The sequence below is a fragment of the Euprymna scolopes genome, chromosome 6 (assembly GCF_053919585.1).
Source record: "Euprymna scolopes isolate OS-2025 chromosome 6, ASM5391958v1, whole genome shotgun sequence".
Lineage (NCBI taxonomy): Eukaryota > Metazoa > Mollusca > Cephalopoda > Sepiida > Sepiolidae > Euprymna > Euprymna scolopes.
In genome coordinates this window covers 60,634,597-60,652,877 of record NC_136487.1, presented here as the reverse complement: position 1 = coordinate 60,652,877, position 18,281 = coordinate 60,634,597, and the positions used below count along the sequence as shown (strand labels likewise).

Here is an 18,281-nt window from a genome sequence, read left to right as displayed (position 1 = left end):
AAAGGATATCAGACATGTTTACTGGGTGTGACGTATGAAAATAAAACTTAGCCAGTAACAGTTGAGGACATGCGTTGCATGGATAGAATTGATATGAAAAATCATACAACGGATGTGTAATGTAAGTCTTAAAAACAAGTTTAATTCTAATCACCTCAGAGGAAGATCAAACCTAGACATTGCAGAAGAGTAAACTTCAACGGTGTACTTGCATAGTGCAGCATTTATGCATTTATGCACACCTTAAGAAGTACCCCCCCCCACACACACACACTTCAAATATTCATGCATTTGTCTGCAAATTTTGTCATCCTTAGATCCAAATAACAAAACATTCGATGGTCAATATGCCTGGTTGTATACATATATATGGTTGTGTGTGTGTGTGTGTGTGTATATATATATATATATATATATATATATATATGGTTGTATACATATATATTCTATCACTTAACTTTCAAATATGTTATTTCACACATCTACTCTGTGACTTTATGTTCATATTTTGCATCTATACTAATCTGGCATTAGGCCAATGGTTCTGAGCATTCTTCAACAAATCAATGTAGTTGAAATGTTAGTACTTATTTACATCCAGGTTAGATATTAACACCGTAGGATTCACTTGTTTGCCATAAGTTACAAAACGACACAACAATAAAATTTATAGAACTATGCGGATTTAAACAAACCAGTAACTTTCACCCTACAAAATCAATATTTAATGGGGATAAGAAGACGAGTTCTTGCTGTGAAAGTTTTACAGAGATGAACTAGAGATTGGAGCACAAACTCTTTTCATGGAAATAAGAGTAGAGAATAGCAATATGTTGTGTGAAAAGAATGTAGAGAACAAATCATTCCCCCCTTAATATATTGTGAAGTAGGGTTAAAAATGTCACAGCAAGAAAGAGCTCTGAGCGGCACCTCTTCAAATGTTGCAACAGTATTTCATGTTAGGACGTATCTCACTTTTACATCTAATATTTATCATGTGTATTATTGATGTATTTAAATATTATTGCTGCTGAATATAAGTTTTTTTTTGTGTACTAAATTCAACAAACTGATTAAAAAAAACAAAAAACATCCCCACAAATAAACAATACATCTGATGAAGACCAGAGAGTACATCGTTCAAAACATAAATATGGAGAACATTAGTCTGAAGATAAAGGATGTAAATAATTACTTCAATATGTACTTTTTTTTTTAGATTATGTTGGAAAGTATTTTATTTTCTAAATAAAAATGAAAGATGATTTGGAAAAATATTGATTATTTTTTTGCTTTTTTCATTTCAAGTTTTATAATGGAATTTTTATTTATTTATTTTTTTTTTGTTTTTGCAAATCAATTCTTTGAATAGAAAAGAATAAAATGATCTTAATGGGTACTATAACAAAGTGTGTATTCGTCACCATTGTTAATATATTGACAGAATAAGATGACATAAAAACGTCAATTTTTTTTTTAATTTAACCATATTGCAGTAATATTTTTTTCATACTTGACAAGTTAATCTTTCAAGGCTATAGATATAAATCAAACAGGTTTTAATCATTTGATTAACATACTTTAATCCTTTTAAATTCTATATTCAATTAATGTCAGATTCTAATATGTCAGGTAACCTGATCCATCATTTTTAAGATCAGAAGTTTAACCCATTAATGGAAAAGAGACTATAAAGAGAGAGAGAGAGGGGGGGACGAGGAGAATAGGGAAAGACCTGAAAGAACAAAGGAAACTATTAAATTTTCAGCAACGGCAATCGACGGTTGATAATGTTTCTTATAATTGTTAAAGGAAAGGAGCTTTGTCTTCGTAGCATTACATTTAACCATCCACTTCACTAGAGGCTGGATTCATTTTCTAAGGATTCGGCCAGTGTCTTAGATATGCATGCGTTCAATTTACCCTGATGTAGAGAGTAGAATGTGGTGTCTCTACAGATATGATTGCAGGAATAACAATGGTCCAAGGATCGATCCATGGGGCACACGCACTAATGCGAGGTTTAGCTGTACAGCGATCAATGACACCCGGGATATTTCTTTTAGTTAAAAAGAATCTGATTATATTAAATGTTCATTCTGTAATACCAAACAAATTAATTTTCTTAAGACCTTCATGCCAGACATTGTCAGGCTTCAAATATATCAAGCGCTATAGCCATAGTTTCACCTGCATTATCCAGTGTATAGTATATGCATTCAGAGATGAGCATTAGGATATCCGCAATAGAACGGTGTTGCTTAAATTTATAATCTTAGTCAAAGAGAAGTTTAGCATTTTCAAGTTGCCAGACTATCGCTCGATTTATTAATGATTCAAAGATTTTTGTGAAGAGCTAGGGACACTTACAGGATGATAATTTTGAAGGCCAATTCTTTCAGAGTTCTTGAAAACTGGTACCGTCGAGGCAACTTTCCAGCTATCAGGGAAAGTTTGTCATTTGTTAGAACCGGGCTTAGCTCAGCAGATCATTTTTTTTTTTTTTTTTTATTACCATAGAAAGGGATAAGATTAGAACTACATGTGACAATGTATCAGGGGCTTATAAAGATTTTAAGGTGATTAAAGGCGCTAACATATAATGGGAGAATGTACCAAATAATCAAAGAATTATTATTTCACACTCGTTGAACAAAGAATTAAAACAAAGAATAGTACTTTAGGTTGAGTAGAAGCTAAGAATGGATATTGTAGTTGCAATACAAGGAAAGGTCAGTTATAGTCAGATATGAGTGACAGAAATATCAACCAAGAATTGGGAAAACCAAATATTAATGCTAAAGTTATTGATGTGGCTGACTACTCCCTGAAGGATAAATTACAATAGCCAACTATCAACCAAAATGCATAATGGCTATTATGAAAATATTTGTGTGGGCAATGCTAAATGACCTTGCCGAAGTATATAAGTATGGTGCGCAAAACGAAGATAGCAGTTAAGACCAATTGTGTAGAGAAGTCACTAACAGTAAAAGTTAGGTGCTGTGATTTTCACCTCTCCTGCACAGACAATGTTTTTTTTTTTTTCTTTTTTTTCGATATATGAATACGTTTCATTTTTCTAAACACGGATTAAAAAATCATTTTACATTGAGGTCCACTAAGTTAAGTTGCAAATTAAATAATTCTCAGCATCTAGAAAGCAGAGATTTGCTTCTGAAAAAAAAAAAAAAGTTTCTATAAATACAAATGTATTACCGTAAACACAAAAAACTTATCTTCATAGTTGTTGTTTCACTATGTTTCAGCCAACTCATCCTCTGACCTTCTTCACGATAGGATAGGAATGCCGAGCCTCGTAACTGTATCTCCAGTAATTACTGCCTTCCATAGTTGTTGTTGTCTCTCCACGTTTTGGCCAACTGCAGACAATGTTCATCTGGAACCGTAGAGATTTAACGCCTCTATCCACAGCACCATGGGCCCCGACTTAACACCCCATCGTGGTTAATCACCTGAAGAAGGCCAGAGGATGAGTTGGCCGAAATGTGGTGAAACAACTATGAAGATAAGGATAACCGTCCACAAATAAATACTCAAAACTAAGAACTTTGTTATTTTTGAGTTGTACGGACAGTCTGTTTAATTCATCATTTTTGTTGATTTTTGTTTTATTATTATTCTAAATATGCCGGTTTTCTCCCAGTTGATGCGTTCCTGGCCAGCAGCAGCATCCCTCTTCCTAAACAAATCATGAGAGAGGAAGTATTGTCCAGCTAACAAATGACCGCCTCCTCAGCATGTCAACAAAACAAGTGCAAAGACATGATTATCAACCCAAGTATACAGTGTGTGAATGCTAGAGATGGAAACGGTTATACAAATGCTTTAGAGATGTCAAAATGTTTTTATGATAACAAGGACATCAGAAGGGATGATAATCAGATTAAGTGCGGTTTCTGACCATGGTGGTAAAGTTGAGAGGGAGTGAGTTGTGGAATCCAAGGTAGAGTATTGAACCTAAACCGTATTGGCCAAGAAGTTCAGTCTTATCCATTGTCGTGCAAGCGACATCATCATGATGGTGAAATAGTAGGGGAATTATCGATTGCTCATTATATCTAAAATCTTTTAATGTAGTCAGATTTTTTTAAAAACAAATTTTGGTGTATTTAGCAGAAAGCTAACAAACGAAAAAGAGGGTAAAAAAAAATTAAAATTAAATAAATGTTATCAAAGACAAGATAAGTAACTCTTCTACTTACCGTGATAAATTTTGTATGTTTTAACAGAATTTTTAGGGTTTATTTGCGTAAAAAAAAAATAAATAAATAAATAAAAATTAGAAAAAAAAAAAAAAAAGCAATGTTGAGTTGGTAAGTTAAACTGGCATGTGTCACGAAATGTTACAGTGATATTGGATGGATTTCTATAAGTATTTTGTTTACTTTGGGACTTTTGAGTTATTATTGAGGCTCCCAAGACGGCGTGTTTTTGTCGACCATAGTGATTGCTTGTTTAATTGGCTAACTTGACATTGCTTGTTTTTTTTTAAACCAAATAAATTCTTGAAATTCCGATAAAAAAAAAAAAAAACTTATCCAGCTAAATAGAAGAGTAACTTGTCTTTAATAACATGTATTTGTTAATAATTAGAATTTGCTACCCTTTTTTTCGTTTGTCAGCTTCTCTGCTAAATACCCAAAATTTTAATAGCTCAATTAGCCACCGAATTATGACTGTTCAAAATTTGTTGGAAATTAGAACATTTGTCATTTTGTGTGCTATTTATTGGTCCAGAAGTCAATTTTACGTAAACATTGATTGACTTATACAAAATTCATTTCAATAGATAACACAACTATGTCTTTTTAATGTTTCAAAGCACAATCTAGATTTTTTTAATATAAAAAAACCCTTAGATTTGGACCATGTAAAAACAGAAACAATTAGATAATACTAGAGCAAACATTTTTTTTTTATTTCATTTACTAACATTTTCAACTAGTTTATCTCTTCAGCAACTTAAAATCCTATATTCATCACCATCATACAGAGCTCTACGGACAAATTTATCTTTAGCTGACCTTTGACAACTAAATATTTTCATTTACTAGCCAATTAGAAAAGTTACTAGTCAAACCCACGTGATTTTTGGAATATGACATCTTCGTTCCATGACGATACCTACATCAAAGTTTTTTTCTAAATTTCTTATTAAATAAGTGTAATTTTAAATATGCACCGAATTTTATCTATAGATTTGAAGGGATAAACATTAGAATTTCTTCAGATGTTTTTAAACAGCCTTCGTTAAAAAAAAAAAAGAAAGAAAAGAGTATATTGTTCTATTAAACTTTTGTTTTTTTAAATAATTTGATTTTTCTTGTTTTAATAAAAAGAAAAATTAAGCTTGAAAAGACATTTTTCATTCATTAGTGAGTTTCTGAAGATTGTCGGTAAAAAAAAAAAATCACAATCACCAAAAAAATAAGTTTTATCATTCTTAGTTGCCACTTTAAAAAAAATCACTCGCAAACAACTGTTTCCCTCGCAATGTAAAGCCCTGTCATATTGACGAGTCGCTCTTTTTCTTTAGGACTGTACTATCCTTATATATGCCCAGCTAAAACTCATAAGTTACCAAAGATACATTTACATATCCGGGTTCAGTATTACCCTGAGCAGTTTATCAAATTAATCAACTAAAATATTCATTTGTTAAATGAGAGAACTTTTCAAAATAAAAAATTTTAAAAATACATTCTTAAAAATGGAGAGAGGAGCGGGGGAGGGGCAGTTTTAAAAGATGTTACACTTTAAAAAATAAAAATTTATTTTCTCACTCAAGTCACCAGGCAACGCCATGTAGCCTTATTTCTTATTTTCCCATTTTATTTATTTACTTATTTTTAAATAAAAAATGAAAGGCAAGTTGGAAAGGGAGGAAGGGGGTGACTATGCAAACTACAGTCCTCAATGGTTGTTATTTCCTACAGACCGGTGATCTAGCCTAAACATACTACTAACGCTTATTCCCCTCCCACGGTTGAATGGTGATTAATTTCAAGTTACACAGGCCCCCCCCCCCCATCAACTTTTGGCCTTTTCGTTGTTCTGAAAATCTTACTACTACTAATTTTCTAATCTGCTTAAAAATGTATTCCAATGGTAATAAGTTTGGATACCTTTACACATGCTTTGGGCTCCAACCCTTAAATGTTGGAAGTTGATATCCTACTACACCTGTTCAGCGTTATAGCCTCGAGATTTTTTCATTATTTATTATTTTTTTTTTTACCTGGCTTGGTTGAAATGCTAATGAACAGTGTTTTCCCCCTATCCATACACATGCCAACATTTGAAGAGTCTTAATGGACACGGGTTGGCTAGGAACAAAGTGTGGTATCTGTTCTGATGAGTAGCATGCAAAGAAGGGGATTTCAAACCATCTCCCATTCTCATATTTTTCAATAGAGTCTTTGGGATATACAATCAAAGAGTTGACCCCGGGCATTACTGCGCCTCTGATTTATCTTTTATGTCCTCCGTCATTTAAGGAAGAATCCTTCTAAGCTGTGGTAATTTTTTTTTTCAATCCAGAGAGACACCCTTTTAAAGTGGTGGATTTTCCTGCACATTAAAAACTGATCTTGTGTCTGACGGAGGCAAATAAATAAGGAAACAAGATCTTTCTAAATTGTCATGCATTTCCAAGTTTGAATAACGAGCACAAAACTGTGTTTACAAAAAAAAAAAAACGTTTTTGAAATTAAACACTACTTAAACTTTTTTTTTTTTTAAGCAATGTTTAATTTCAATATAAAAATGAATAATACCTGACGGCAATGTATTCCTTCCTATATTAACAACTCAAAAACAATATTAAAGTACCCCCCCCATTTTCTCTTTTGTTAGGAGGGGCAAAAAACTGCAATATCGAGGCTTTTAGCACGCACAATATTAGATGTTAAGCTTTTCCCACCAAAAAGAGCAAAGGGGCTACTTATATATATATATATATCCTGTTGCTCTTTTTGGTGGGAAAAGCTAATATTGTGCCTGCTAAAAGAAACCGCGATAGTGCAGCTTTTATCCCCTCCTTGGTTATGCTAGTTTATTTGTCAAACTTTCAAAGGGATTTGCTTTAAATTGACAAATTTTTTGTTCCAAATTAACATTTCAGTTTCTATTTAACTCCCGAAAGGACAAAAATCCAGTTGCTCAAAAAGAGTATTGGGACATAAGATTTATCCCAGTCTAAGATTTCTCTTTCAACCCTGACCGAGCACAAACCCGTACGAAGGTCACAAGAAAACACTAAAAAAAAAAAAAAAAAAAACCTTTGATCCTATCTTCAAGTTAAATTTCAGAAAAGTGTAGTATATGTTCCGATACGCTTTGTCTGTCCTCCTGCCCTTAGTTAGTGAAGGAGAAATCCTAACTAAAGTGAGAACTTTTATCCCAATCCAGAATGCCTCTTTTGGGGAACTGGATTTTATGCACATTAACTGCCCTCGTGGGGAGATAAATAGGAATTATTACCAATAACCAACTGAACTTCAAAAAAAAAAAAATTAAAAAATCCGATTGATAATCATCGATTATTAATCGACAATACCTAAAACTCCTCACTTCAATAATATAGCGTGTACAGATGTAATTTACTTGTTTGCCTCTCCACGAGGGCAAAATTATATGCAGTATCGTTTTGTTTTATGTGGGGGGGGGGGGTCAGCTGTATAAGTGGAAGAAGGCACTTTAAATTGAATTGGGAACAGAAATGACCAGGGTAAATCACGTCAGCATTCATTCAAGAATGTGGGCGCGCCGCGGACAACAGGTAGTAACCCCACAGCCATAAGGAAGAGGTAATGGATGAGAGGATGAGAGCCCTAAGCAGAAAAAAATACCATTCGAACCGAGATGTCCTTATTTACTTGCCTCTAAATTAGTTGATTGTGGGGAGGATGCAGTCACAGCCCTATGTAATAATGGGATACTGGACAGGAACAAAAGAGACGTCATGTCAAAGTGGTACAATGTGTTTTATTTAAAATCAACGAACCTCACATTTACATTTCTACCTGCAAAGCAACTTCATAATTTATTCCGTTAAGTTTATTTTGCAAACGTTTTCGAACAAAGAAAAGAGAGATTTAGTGTACGTAAAATATTTTGGGTTTGTATCACTGTACACATAGATTCGAAAAAGTTGTCAATAAACAAATATATAACAAATAAATGTTATCAAAGGCAAGATAAGTTACTTTTCTACCAAACTGGATATATTTTTTGCGTTTTTATTCAATGTAACATATTTATTCAGCTCGAAAAACATACAGTGTTTACCGATGTATTCGAAAATTCAAGATGGCGTCTCACACCCTCTTTAACACCGTAAGTTTGGAAAAAGGTGTTATAAATAAAAAAAACTATACAAAATACTATTAAAAACCCGCCGAATATATGTCAACCTATGTCACGGTAACATATATTGAGCGAGTTTTTAACAGTATTTTATCCGGTTTTTTATTTATAACATCTTTTCCCACACTTACCGTGTTAAAGAGAGAATCAGACGCCATCTTGAATGTTCCAATACATCGGTAAACACTGTATGCTTTTCGAGCTGAATAAACATGTTACATTGAATAAAAACACGAAAAATATATCCAGTTTGGTAGAAAAGTAACTTATCTTGCCTTTGATAACATTTATTTGTTATATATTTGTTTTTTGACAACTTTTTCGAATCTATGTGTACAGTAATACAAACCTGTTTTTTGACAACTTTTTCGAATCTATGTGTAGTAATACAAACCCAATATTTTAAATCTCTTTCATACACTTTAATAAAAAATTCACAACTTTTAATTTTTAAATAAATATTTATACTGATACTTCAGAATTTCTTTATAAGCTTAACCCCCCCCCCCCAAAAAAAAAATAAATATTAAAAACTTTTTTTTTTTTTTTAAATATGGCAGTTAAAAATCACCCAGGACAGATATATAATCATGGTTATCTTGAAGTTTTTTTAGCTTTAAGATTGAAACTATCGATCTAGTTTTAACACTTCGTTCCAAGTTCAATTAATAATTTAATGAAACGGTATTGTAATCATTATTATATTATTACAGAATTGTTTGGTTATTAAATTATTAATTGAACCAAAGTGTTATAAAACTACAACTTATTAATTTTTATTTATTGCGGACTATTATCCTCATCTTTTCTTAGTTTTTTCACAACGTTTCGGCCAACTATTCCTCTGGCCTTCGTCAGGTAGTAACCGCGACAGATAGGAACTCTGAATCTCCTGACTGCATTTACTGCAATTACTGCCTTCCATAGTTGTTGTCGTCTCACCACGTTGTTAGCCAAGTAAGCCTCTGGCCGGCTTGGCTTTGGGTAGGATTGAAACCGCTATCTTCAGACAATTCTCACCTAGAGATTCAACGTCTTTAGCAACTGCGCCACGGGCCCCGAAGGGCGAAACGTTGTGAAACAACTAAGAAAAGATGAGGATAATAGACCGCAATAAATAAAAATTCATAAATAATACTCATCTCAATGAATTCCAATTCAATAATATATACAACTTATTTGGTTAAGACGTTCCAATAGGAGCCATATTAAAGCTAAAAACTTCAATATAACAAAATTATCAACTATTGTACAATCATGATTGATAGTTCGTTCATTTTTGTCATCTAAAAAAAAAAAAAAAAATTTTTTTAAATATCTAAATTGTAGAAAATAACATCAGCAAAACGAACAAAATTAGATCATCAATCAGTAAGGAAAAAACATTTCTTAACATCGAATGCTTTAGAAAGGGGATATATTTTAACTGAATCAATTTAAAAAATTTTAATCTTTAATCTCCTTTCCCGTTTGACGAAGTTAAAATATTTCTCGTTGTAATTCAAATTAACTTGACTAGAGATTTTTATACTGGGCCCCCTAAATCAACACAGATGAAACCATTCCTGTAATGATCCTGTTCTTGTTGATTTTGCGGTGGGAGTTTAGTTCTGTGCAGTTCTAGGTCCAACCTCCCAGGGTTTACCTTCAATCTTTGAGAAGGGGTTAGTTTATTGCTAATTGCCTGCGGCGCCCTTACCGGAGAAGGCCAACAGGATTGCCCAGGCACTTTTTGCAGATCAGAATGCCCTCCTCGAGGGCACTGACTTCTCAATCTCACTGTCCGACCCTAGTGTCTAAGTTCTTGCAGCGGGAGAGAATTAACCCATTCTGGAATATTTTTAGACCTGCTAAAGTTATTAAGTGTTTACTCATGTATTTATTTATATCTAAAATAGCATGGTTACTGAATTTTTATTTTAGTCACGTAAATTATTTAAAGTGAAATTTTATGGAAATAATTCTAAAAAAATATATCAACTTGAATTATATTTTAGCTGTCCTCGTTCTTGATTGGATAATGAAGATGACAGCTATATTTTTCTATGAGATCTTTTATTGCAGCGTTTTACTTGTACAATGAAATTTAGTATGACTTGTCGTTTTAATTTTTTTTTTCTTTTCTTTTCTTTTTTAAACTAAAATATGGTTTAAAAAAAAAAGTTTGGTAATGTCGAAAGCCATTTCATATTATGTGAATGAAATACTAATCAACCAAGAACATACTATATTAGAATTAACCTAATCAATTACCACAAACTTAAGAGATCAGGCTAAAATAAAAATCAATGATACTCATCTTCACACGTACACACACACACATATATATATAAAAAAAAAAAAAAATTGCAGAAATTCTCCTCTGGACCAAAGTACCATAGTTTTGTAACAATAGATACAACATACAAATTTATTCTGTCTAGAATATGGGCCACTACCTTATGTAACTTTAGAACGACATTTTAGACACATTTAGTCGTTATTATAAAATCTTACATTTCATCCTAGGAGTAACACGATCATAATAGCACCATTTTTAGAGGAAGTAGTTCGTATTTTCCCACTAAATATTAAGTCCTCCTATCGCACCCAGTCAACACTGTGAGGAAATATACACATTCTACAGATATTGTGCTTGCACTCTTCGTAACTGGATTATAAACTCAAACATAACATTCCATTTCCCGATTCAAAAATAATTCTTCCTTCTCAAATTTCGCCTATTCTCATTGACGGAGAGCTGACAATTTGATTTATCCTGGAATCTACATCTTAATACATAAACTAACGCCCCAGAACTTTTCAAATATTGTGGCAATCGTTTAAAAAAAAAAAAAAAGTAAACCAAATACAAACTATTATAATCGCTCATAAACAGAAAATGAAATACTGATAATCTTACATTTACCTATGCGCACATTAATACGCCACTATCTCCCTCCCAAAAACAAACCATGAAAAAAAAAAAAAAAATGTACAGGTACCGTTGTTTTTGTTTTTTTTTCAATTTCAGAGCGGCTTTTTTCTTTATACTTTGTTTTATAACGGGCCGGTTTTTTTTTTGGAGAGGGGGGGTTATACATTTACTTTAAATGTGTGCGATTTAATTTTTTTTTTTTTTTTTTTTTTTTTTTAGACAGTGGTCACCACTTATTAAGGCCTGGAAGCCACTCAGGGATGAGGGTTATTGCAAGTACATTACGTTAGTGTGGAGATTTGATGAAGTGTTTAGTTAAGGGGGTGGTTCATTAGGAATTTGTTAACGTTGGACTTGAAGACATCCACGTTGTAGTCAGGTGGGAAGCAGGCAGATGGAACAGAGTTCCACAAGCGTGCAGTTCTAAGAAATAACTGTCAATTTTTAGTCTAGACTCGAAATTTGATATACAGGGTACTGAGAGATTTGGGAAAATCGATGTGATCGGTTTTCGGCCAGAAATTTGGCGATTAAGGGGTCAAAGTTCAACGATTTGACCTTTGAGAACTCTACCAAACTCCTCCGACAATTTTGGGTCTGCGCACTTGAAATTTTAGATATAGGTTCGTTGGACATGGATCTAACTTAATAACTTGAATTGAGCCCAAAACAATTTTAAGGGGTCATAATAGGGGTCAAAGTAAAAAAAAAACAAAAAAAAAACAATTACCGCTTTTTTTTTTTTGTTCAACATACACCTCCAAATACCCGAGCAACGCCGGGCACCCATGTTAGTATATATATAAGCGAGTTATAATACTGGGGAAAAAAAAAAAATTTTTCAATCGCTTGCAGTAATTTTGCTTTTCATAACAGCTGGGCAATTAATTTATGAAGAAATTTATTTTTATTTGTTTAATGCTAGCATCAAATTTCAACACGATGGGTCGGGTATTTTCATTTATTTACAATATATACAACGAACAACGGGATGACAGAAAATTAATGTTTAATGAAGTTAAAACATCCAAAGATAAACTGATCTTTAAAAACAGCATGTGTAGTAAAGTGATAGAAAGAAAGATATTAAAAAAATGTGATGTCGAAAATTTCAACTTTTAATTTATTCTGTTTTCTATAAAAATGTGCAATACTCGCGTCGATATACCTGATAAGTACACAACGAATTATTTACTATTAATCGAATATTTAGACATCAAAAATGCAATTGCGTAAAATATAAAATAACTTAAGACAATTATCAAATTAAATCTACCAGAATGCTATTCAGTTTATTCGTCAACATGTTAGTCCATTAAAAAAAAAAGATTCTTATGCACTTATTACTTGTTACCGTACTGAAATAACATTTAGAAACCATTCAAACTATTTTGTACTTTCACCTAACAATTTAATAAAAAAAAAAAGTATTGTAAAACTTGAATATAACTTAAATACTGAAAATACTATTAAAAAAAAAAAAAAAAAAAAAATAGCATGGTGACATAAACACCAAAAAATATCAAATTCAAGACCCTCCGACATTTGAAAGGAATTTTGAAGCATTTAAACTATCTTAAATTATTTCTAGCCTCAAGATTCTCAACTTAACTTTTTTAGATTAAAACATTAACTTAAGATTAGTTTTATAACAATTTGGATCAATTAAAATAATTGGGTTTGTACACATAGATTCAAAAAAGTTGTCAAACAAATATATAACAAATAAATGTTATCAAAGGCAAGATAAGTTACTTTTCTACCTAACTGGATATATTTTTCGTGTTTTTATTCAATGTAACATGTTTATTCAGCTCGAAAACCATACAGTGTTTACCGATGTATTCGAAAATTCAAGATGGCGCCCAACTCTCTCTTTAACACGGTAAGTTCAGGAAAAGATGTTATAAATAATAAACTAGACAAAATACTGTTAGAAATTCGCTCAATATATGTTACCGTGACATAAGTTGACATATTCGGTGTTTTTTTAATAGTATTTTGTCTAGTTTATTATTTATAACACCTTTTCCCAAACTTACCATGTTAAAGAGAGTGTCGGGGGACTCGGGCGCCATTTTGAATTTTCGAATACATCCGTAAACACTATGTTTTTCGAGCTAAATAAACATGTTACATTGAATAAAAACACAAAAAATGTATCCTGTTTTGTAGAAAAGTAACTTATCTTGCCTTTGATAATATTTATTTGTTATATATTTGTTTTTTGACAACTTTTTCGAATCTATGTGTACAGTAATACAAACCCAAATAATTTAATTGCCAAACAATGCCGTGATAATTTAACCTCATTATTACGATTAGTATTCGGTCGTCGGTCACAAAATTATATAGAATTTGAATCGAACTTTAACCCTAATCTAAGTTTTAGGTTTGGTTCTGTTCAAATTCCGTAGAAGCACTCATTAAATTATGAGTTGAATCAATTTGATATAAAAAGTAAAACAAATTGGGTAAAGTAACAGCAGCCATTTTTAAAGCTGAAAAGCTCAAGATAACTATTAAATGTCTATATTAAACAAATAATTTAACACAAAAGCGACACTGAAGAAAGGTAAAATAACTTCTGGGCAACGCCGTGTAGACAAAACTGCTAATCAGATTAAATTGGAAGTTTGATGTCACTAAGTTATTAAATTAATGATCGTCATATCGGAATTTTAATTATGATTAGAATTTAAAAAAAAAACCTTTTTAATAATATGAATTATTCGAACTATTATTCTCAGCTAGGTTATGCATGCACAACATTTCGGCCGTTGTAATCTCCGATTTCTTGGTACCTTCTAGTGGAACTTAATACGTCTGCATCTCAAAAGTAATATTTATTCTTTTAATTTTTTTTTCTTTTTTAAGTTAAAGTTAGGTTTCGTTGTGATTCTGGCGGAACGCACAAGAAATTGTTTTGTTTGTTGGTTTTTTTTTTAAACAAAAGATTTTAAAAAAAGCTTTGTTTTTAGGATAACAAAAATCAATTCACCTTTAAAAATTAATTTCATGGAAAGAAAAAAAAAGCCCCCCCCCCCCCAAATGGATGGCCCACCTCCACAACTGACCCGTGTTTACACAAGGCGGGAAACTGTTTTTGTCTTTTGGTTTAAGAATTTATGTTGAAAAAGTTGTTATAACTTCTAAGTTTAAATTCAAAACTGGTTCAGTTCAACTGATTTTGTAATCCATGACAATCAAGTTTATACAAATAAAGTTTATATAAAAAAAATGACTTTGTAAATCAACCTGAACATGTTTGTTCTAATCTTGGTTAATCTTATGACAAAGAACATTTTAAAAACTTTAACAGTCAGAAAGAATTTCTCCGAAATACTACACTTCGGGACAAGATCACGGTGTAGTATCTGTTCTTCGCTGCAGTGACTGCATTTCTGCACTTCAATTTCTTGTTCTCTGTCAGTGGAGGAGAAATCCTTCACGACTGAGACAATTTTTATTTTTGTACCTTTTCTCCACGTTAAAAAACGACCCTGGTGTCTAACTCTGTCCCTTGTAAATAGGAACAGAATCATAGTTTAACGCAGTTTTATAAAACAGTTTTTGTTAATTTATAGTCTCTTTAAAAACGACAAAAAATGATGCTCGTAATTTTAAGAATAACTCCCGTCTCTAAAATCCAGACAATTGCACTTAAGGGAACGGCGAGGATACTAAAAAGAGCTCTTGGTTGGTTTCAATAAAAAGCGGGGCAATGTTGGCAGCTGGTCTGGCTGCCCCATACCCAGCATTACAATCTTCAAAGGAAGAAAATTAAAAAAAAAAAAAGCATAAATAAGGCTAGATCTACCTTTAAAAATTAAGAAACAAATCCTTAATTTGGAAGCTGGAGCGATTATATATAAATAAAATAATAAATAAATAATTCAATCTGGCCATCGGAATGGAGTATCATCTGCATTCAGTTCTCAGTAGTCAATACTCCAAAGCATTACGTCCTTCGGAAAGAGGGGATGGATTTATTGCTGATAACCTAAGGCACACCTACTGGGAAGGGCTGAGGAGTATTCTCGACTATTTTCGTACCCTACTAGAACAGAGAACACTCCTTCAGTGTATCTGTTTTTCCCGATCGACGTGTCAAATTTTGTTGCTATGGAGGATCAGCGTGTAGAATCTGTTCCGGGAGAGGTTATCGTCAAAATCAGGATGGATAACGGTCGCCCGATACGTTCTCCTCGGAGAATCGCGATGGCTCCGACCAGACATTTTTTTTTATAGGTAATTACTAATTTATGACATGATTGTACTTGTGATGTTCAAAAAATGTCCATACTCCACATTCGGCCTCGTCATATTCAGCCCGCTTAAGTTAGAATAACAGTAACACATTTTGAAGATAAAAAAAAAAACTAATATTTTAAACTTATTCGAAATTGTAATTAAAATTAAAAACTAAGTAAAAAATAAAGGTAAAACTATACAAACACCGTGACAGCGAATTAACCCTACCCCTAACCCCTAACCCTAACCCCTAACCCAACCCTAAACCCTAACGCTGTCACGGTGTTTGTATAATAATACCAAAATAAAACCATAATTGGTTAATTTACCCCCTTTGTAAGCGGACTGAATGCAGAGTATTTGGCATTTTTGAACACCACAAACACGTCGCTCATGTCCAGTAATAGCAAATTACCAGTTTTCTTCAAGTTTAGTCACCCTGTGTTTACAAAGGCTCCGTGCAGAACAGTCGACTGCAAGATCAAACGCGTTTTTTTTTTTTGTTGGTTTTTGTATTTTTTATATTTTTTACAAATTTTATTTTTTTACAAGGAGCAAACGAACATAAAGAATGGGTTATCAATTTTATTTTGCTTTGACCGCTCTCCGCCTAGAAATACAGGGTGACTAAACTTGAAGGCTAACCACAAAATGATAGACACAAAACAGTCCCGTCTTAAAGTGTCATCAAAAGTTTTTAAGTGCTAAGTATTTCTTCAATAAAAGAAAAATTGGTACAGAATACGGGCCGTGCTGAAATAACATTTAGAAAATCATTTTTCACAAGGGGAGGGGGAGGGCATTTGGTGCTTATGCACTTCTGTTACCGTGGTATTTTTTTTAATAGTATTTTCAAGTTAAATTCAAGTTTTACAATATCATGTTATTTTATTTATTGAATTTTTAGGTGAAAGTACAGAATAATTACAAAACACCCTCCTCATATTAAGAATGGCTTTCTAAATAATAACGTTATTTCATCTTTCAAAAGTGCATAAGTACCGGGCGTTTTGTAACCATACATTTCACCTAATAATTTAATAAGATACCGTAAAACTTGAAACTTATCTATAAAAAAAAAAAATAAAAAAAATAGCACGGTCCGTATTTTGCGTAAGTAGCAAAAAATCAATAAGTCGAGCTGATCGCATTCGAAACCGGCACACTTACCTTTACAAATAGATACTAGCCTTGTGTTTTGATAATTGCAGTCCCGTGAAAAATAACGTTGTGACTTTTTCTCCTATCGTACTCCACACACGCACCTTGGGTTGCTTTTTTTTTTTTTTTTTTGGAGGGGGGGGATTTCACCATTCAAGAAATTATTTTTAAATTACAAATACTTCAAATCCACGATTAATTTACTTTAGAGTTATATTTTTTTAAGTACTCCTTGTCACATTATACGTGTGAATATTTTTTCTTAAGACCTTGAAGATAATGCAAAATAAAAGCCGTCGTTAAAATATAGTGACCAGTTAGTCCGTCCACCAAAGGAAAAGGTTTTTTTTTTTGTCCGTTGGTATAGAGTCGGTAGGTTTGTCCGTTCAGCGCACAGACATATTGGAAAGTGAGGACCAGCTGTTCCAACAGCCGTTGCTAGCGGTAACCTCCCTCTGCACACACGCCGTCGAACACACGAACAGCGTACGAAGACGAACGCGCACCGACCTCTTGAAAGAAAAAAAAAATAAGGGTGTTTTGGGGCGAAGGAGGATATAGGGTGAAGTATTCGCCTAACTTTTAATTTAAGTCTTCAACTAATGGATATTGTTATTATAGAATTTAATATCGTATAGTATGTTGTACTACACATTTACATTTAACTGTATACTAAAAAAAAAAAAAAAAAAAAAAAAATGCGATTTCTCTGCAAATATACACGCGAAGTAGTAAGTACAACTATTACGCGTGACACAAACACTGTTGAGCCTAGCCTTCAGGCTGGGATTTTTCAGTTTCTTCTCAGGAGGACATCTCACCCCAGGCTTTATCACCTTCTCTTCGAAAGGAGAAATAGGTTTATTGTCCGTCGCCAGAGGCGAACCCACGGGAAAATGACATGTTTCGAAATTTTTATACTCTTTTTTTTATTCTTACATTTTCACCCCAAACAAGGCACAGTGCCACTTTGAAGTAGAGGGGCTACTATCAGGGAAATAAGGGTTATTATGTTGGGAGTTGAGCAGCAAGATGTCTGTTCACATTACACTTGAAGTTCTGCATGTCAATACAGTGGGGAAAGCAGAAACCCGTAGGGAATTCCAAAGTCTAGCAGTTCTTGGAAAGGAGTAGGTTTTCTTACACCTAGGGATTTCTGTTGTGAGCAAAGTCCTACCCCTCAGGGGTAGGACTTTGCTGTTTGTCAGGGGTATTTACGTTGAGGGGGGTATAAGGGCTTGCAGTTCGGAGCATCCACTATTAAAATATGTGTAAAACATGCAGAGGGATGCAACATTTCATCGATGGGACAGAGGTTGAAGCGTAGATGACAGTTCAGGACCTATCAGATTAGCGAATCTCTTTGGAACCCTGTCCAGGTGTGAGAGACTAGTAGCAGATGCAACAGCCCAAATGTGACAATAATACTCCACACATAAGTGAATGGTAACCTTGTAGAGGTACAGGATACTTTCAGATGTAAGTAACTTCCTAGCATGGTAGAGAGAGCCCACCTTCCTTGCAGCAACCCTGGCAATGCTCTCGATGTATCTGTTCC

General features: G+C 33.1%; 1 protein-coding gene across 5 annotated transcripts in view; it reads right to left on the bottom strand.

Moving 5' to 3' along the window:
• LOC145277652 (vang-like protein 2) overlaps positions 1–17,203 on the bottom strand; it is a 605,707-nt gene extending 588,504 nt beyond the window's left edge. For 2 of the 5 annotated variants that reach the window (XM_080129249.1, XM_080129253.1), the window contains exon 1: positions 16,733–17,199. The gene's annotated coding sequence lies outside the window, so the exon portion shown is untranslated. Of the gene's footprint in view, positions 1–16,732 lie in introns of all 5 variants that reach the window. The other 3 variants (XR_013868189.1, XM_080129252.1, XM_080129250.1) reach the window with 3 other exon arrangements.
• Positions 17,204–18,281: the final 1,078 nt, after the last annotated feature.